Raw genomic sequence first — 5,461 nt, 5'->3', positions numbered from 1 at the left:
GATTGTATTGTAATGTAAGGAATATTAATATGCAATGGGACATTTTTTGAAGCTAAATGCCATGAATGATCACATGCTGTGGTTGGACCAGTCATTGTTATGACATAATCTTATAAATAATCAAGAGATATTTGCTATATAAAATAAAATTACATTTATCAATCAAATAGATAAATAAATACTGCAGTAGAAAAAGAATGATTCCTGATATTGGCCTTTTGTAGAGTACATATGAGTATACTTTTCTTATGCTCATCCTATTCAAGTTGCTCAGCCATTGAAGCCTTTCCTAAATGTACACAGCAGTATACATAGTTATTTTCCCAAATACCTTCTAATTGCTTTTGCATCTAATACGGTAGCATATTCTTTGTATTTATTGTCCATTTTCATGTTTCTGAAGAGCCTCCGTGGCTCAGGCGGCAGCGCGCCGGCCTCTCACTGCTGGGTTCCGTGGTTCAAATCCCAGTCACTCCATGTGAGATTTGTGCTGGACAAAGCGGAGGCGGGACAGGTTTTTCTCTGGGTACTCCGGTTTTCTGTGTCATATTTCATTCCAGCAACACACTTCAATATAATTTCATTTCATCTGTCATTCATTAATCATTGCCCCAGAGAAGTGCGACAGGCTTTGGCAGCCGGCACAATCTCTAACCTCGCCGCTAGATGGGGGCTTCATTCATTCCATTCCTGGCCCAGTCAAATGACTGGAAACAGGCTGTGGATTTTCATTTAATTTCATGTTGCGGAGTCATTGGCTGAGAACTGATTTTGGCTTTGAATCTGGGCTTTGTCCTCTTGCTGCTTTCTTCAAATGAGCTATTCCCCACCTTGAGGTCCTTTCTCATGCAAAATTATAAAGACGTAAATATCCTACATTTCATATTTCCCTGAGGATTTATTTCCTTGCTTTCTACTGCCCCACCTCCCCAAATAATATGAAACTGCTTTCAGAACTAGTATATACATCTTTTGTTATAAGACTTCCTTTCCTCATATTTTCCTGGGAGTTATCTTTGACTGGCATATCTGAGCTTTGAGCAACAACAACTGTGGGATATGTTTTACGATATTTCGGTATGTTTTACAATATTTCTTCTTTCATTTCTGTTCTTTTACTTTCACGGTGTTCTCACTGGTCCTATTATGACATTCCTGTGACAGTTTAGGTCATAATCATTGTTTTTCCCCCTTCATTCTTTTTTATATTTATATTCTGCTTTTCTAATCTACCAACTACTGGTTGGAATCCTTTCAGTAGTAGTTGATAAAAATGCAGTGGGTCACATCTTTGATATAAATGTCTATGGCTTCTTGTTAGCCTTTGGATAATGGTGTAAGTGCTAACTTAAATGCCCCAACCCACCTGTACTTTATACCTACAATATTTTTATTTAATGATTTCCTGGTTTGCCAATCTTAATATGAGGTATATCATAGTTAATTCTTATTCCATTTGAATCTTCTGAAAATGAAATTCTTTTGTTTTTTCCTGTGCCATATATTGCATTTATTCTGTGCATTTCACACCAATATGCTTACGAGATACTACCCTATCGTCAGGGTGCTTCGAAGGCAAAGTATTTCCATTATACGTACAATAGCGCTCATCAATATTTTGACAAACTATTTAGAGCACTTTTGTTTGTTTATTGTATTATAGAACAATTAAGTGAACAATGTATAGCCAGTAAAATATGATACTTCACATATCAAAAGCAAACATTCAGGTTTTCTGGACTTCAAGAATGTAAAGTGAAAGTAATCAACATTTGACAATTCACAGAAATTTTGATATTCATCATAACTGGTTTATTGTAATGCAATTTTTCAACATGTGTGCTGTTCCAATGTCTAATATTTTGTTCCCTAACCATTAGCAGCCATGTATCATCTCGACACTGTGTCAGCCAAGTTCTCCATGACGTCAGAGGATACCATCTTCCATGCATCACTCACAGCCTCAGTAAAAGCATCTTTATCTGTGTAATTGTGGTGACTGACACATTTGTCTATTTGAACTCACACGTGCTTGATGGGTTTGAAGTCCAAACTTTGAGTAAGCCCTGTTCAGAACTTGAACCTTCACTTTCTTAAAGTGATCCTTTTCACACATCGATGTATGTTTGGGGTGACAGTCAAGTTGGAAAGTCCATATTCCATGAAAGGTTCTTCTGGAATGCATCAACATATGTTTATCAGTATATCACAATACCAAAAGGAATCCATCGTCCCATCAGCACCTACCAAAAGATTGCTCCAAGAAGAGAAAAACACACCCATACCTGAACACAGCAGCATGGTAGGAATCTGATATCACACATTGTTTTGTGCATTTGATGGACATCAAACATAATGAATTCCATCCCAAGAAAGTGAATTGAATTTCCTCTCGTCACTCTACAGCACGTTAGACCAGTTTTGCAGAAGTCCAGTGTTTGCTCTTTTGAGCTAAGTATCCTGTTCTTTGATATGAGAAGCTTCTTATTTTGTCACTGACCATTTAAATTAACAACATTCGGGTGCCTTTATATTGTGGAGACATGCAACATTCTATTAGAGTTTGCTTCTAGATCATTATGTGTGTCAACAGCAGTGCAGTGTGGGCTTAACATAGACTTCTTTCTGATAAGATTATCTGTCCTTATGGAGGTTTATCTTGGTCATCCACATTTAGGGTAATTACAAACAGTTCCCCTCTTGTTAAACATTTTATTCCATAGACTTATAATTTGTCTAGACACCTTGAAATCGTGAAGTATATCTGTTTGAGAATGGCCCTCCCTTAGAGCAGTGATTACAGCTGTTTTTGGGTCTTCAGAGAATTCCTCCACTTTCGACATAATCTCAGCATTTTTATGCTTCAGCCTGTATAACATACGGTTTGATTATATAAAGTCTCAGTATTAGTATGCTGCTATGTTAATGTCAAAATAGTTTTGCTTGCAGTGGTTTCTGAAAGGTTCACTAAAGGAACCACTTACCTGTCCAATGTGGTGCAGTGCATCTTCTGAGTGAAGGTCAGACAGTCCATGAATCAGGTGACACAATGAAAGGTGACTGTGTTGTGCTTAGAGGGTGTATGTGAACAAACCCTTGTCAAAATATTTCTGAGTGCTACTATACGTCAGTCATTTAGTCTATTATGACATTTCCCAATTTTCATTTTGTTGTCCCAATAGCTGATTTCCAATAAATATTGGTACCTGAATATATTATAAACTTATCAAAAGAGACAATGGTGGAGAGGTCAGTTTGGTTGTGTTTCTTTGGATGAAAGAACTTTTTAGTGAACATTTTCTTAGATTTGTCCTGCATGTGATTCCATTTCATCAATAAGCAACATGAGCTAAGTGAAATGAGAGGTTCACATGCCAGTATTTTACAGTCAGACTTTTGTTAGTTGAACGTACTTAATGATGTTGGAACTAATTGCCTCAGGAACACATTTATTCATTTAAAGGTGCAGAAACATTTTCTTTTGTTGAAAGATAACTTTACAGTTGGATATGATGGTGTATATAGATTGGGTGATCTTATCAGTCACCTTCTTCTAATCTCAAGTGTTATACCTTAACATTAACAACAATCTAACCCAAAATTATAATACTTTGCCTATCCTAAGTTGCTTTCTCTGTATAATTTATTGAGTGACTTTGCTTAGGGAAATATATCTGTATGATTCAAAGGGGAGAAACATTTTAGACTCCTCTAAAATAGTGGAGCTTTCCCCAAAAATTGCTTCTCAGTTTGCTAATGGTAGGATATCCATATTTACGTTAGGCCTAGCAAGCCAGTAAAAGAGCTTATTTGTAATTGCTTTTAAAACACATAAGAGCCACATAAGAAGTGGAAGAGGCTCATTAGCAGTACCCGGGAAACTGGAACTGTACAATGATGATGATGAGGATATCCATATGATACTCACTTGAATATGCATGATGGGTTTGGATTTAATATACCAGATGGCCCATTAGCACTGACAGGAATGCAGAGAGAGACTACCATTCAGACAGGAGAACACATGAAGTTCTCTGCATTGAAAGGGCAGAATTTACAAGACTCCCATTGTTCAGAGAAAGTCAAAAAAGAAACTGGAAACAATCTAGTCTACTTATATGATTATATTGATTTTAAAAACATCACAATAATTCTCTGATGTAAGTTAAGTCCTCTATATTCAGAGGTTCTGTTTGGAACACCTTAGTCTCAGTGTAGCCCCATAGGGAAAACTCAAGTTAAATCTTGCAGAAACAGAAATGGAATGAACGGAGTGAGTTCAGAACACTTCTACTTAAAGTTTTGACCACTGGAGGTTATTCGTGATGAATTGCAATTTTGACTCATTGTGTCTTTGAATTTGGTGACTGTTTAGCATGGTCTACATAGCTCAACTCATAACGCCTTTGATATTGCCCCTTGAATAAAGAGAACACTTTGTGCTCCCTCCTGTTTCAATGGTTGTCTCTATTTGATTTCCTTCTGGCACTGAGGGGCCACCTGGTACTAAAATGCTCTTAGGATCATATACTTTTCTGAAATGCAACAGCAACTATCCTTTATTGAAAGATTACCTTGCAGGTGTATGTTGCAGTGTTTGAGGCATCTTTATTTTTCAGGCTAAAGCTTCCTATTACTAAACAGTGAAAAAATCCAACATAAAATTATAATACTTTGGCAGTCCAATGTTATTGTATAGTACAGTATGTTAACTTCAGTGACAGTCTGAGAAAAATGTTCAAAGTAAACTTAACATCACTATACTCCACATCACAAAATGTCTTCCTTTGTTTTTGTTTCATCTCAGCTATTTCATGAATGTTGAAATGTACATTGAATTCATCCCTTATAGAAAATATTCATGATGTTTTTGTGTTCATATCAAAATTTTATATACCGTATTCAGCTTGCATGGGTTTGTTAATTCTGGAAGTGCATGCAATTTCTCTATACATTTACACATTAATAAGCTACTTTTTGGAGTAAATGTGCTAACTTAATTTGTTCAAACACAGTGAAAAGAATAGCCATACCATAGCCTTGAAATCATAAGTATGAAATGATCAATCTATATTATTGAAATTAAATCTTGTTTTCAAAAATTGTCACTGTCATGGTGTTGCAATGTACATGAGTGACTAATAAGTACCACAGTAAAGATAAATTCCCTTCGGTCTGATATTTTAATCTTTATTCATTTTCCATGGCACATTGGTCTGAGAAAACTTCTTTTTACATAAAAATGCAAGCTATACATTAAAACCTTCTGTTCAAAATATATTATAATATTTGTTTATACCAAGCAGATAGTAGTTTCAAAAAGATAGGTAGCTATGATTACTATGAAATACTAGCTATTCACCCTTCTGGTATCATCCAGTCTTTTCAATCTGGTTCATAGTGAAAATCAAATAAAAATTGAGGGTCTCTCTGGTATTTTACCAATATTATGACCCTCAAT

This window comes from Anabrus simplex, chromosome 2 (genome assembly GCF_040414725.1).
Source record: "Anabrus simplex isolate iqAnaSimp1 chromosome 2, ASM4041472v1, whole genome shotgun sequence".
Taxonomy (NCBI): Eukaryota; Metazoa; Arthropoda; class Insecta; order Orthoptera; family Tettigoniidae; genus Anabrus; species Anabrus simplex.
This window is presented reverse-complemented; position numbering follows the sequence as displayed.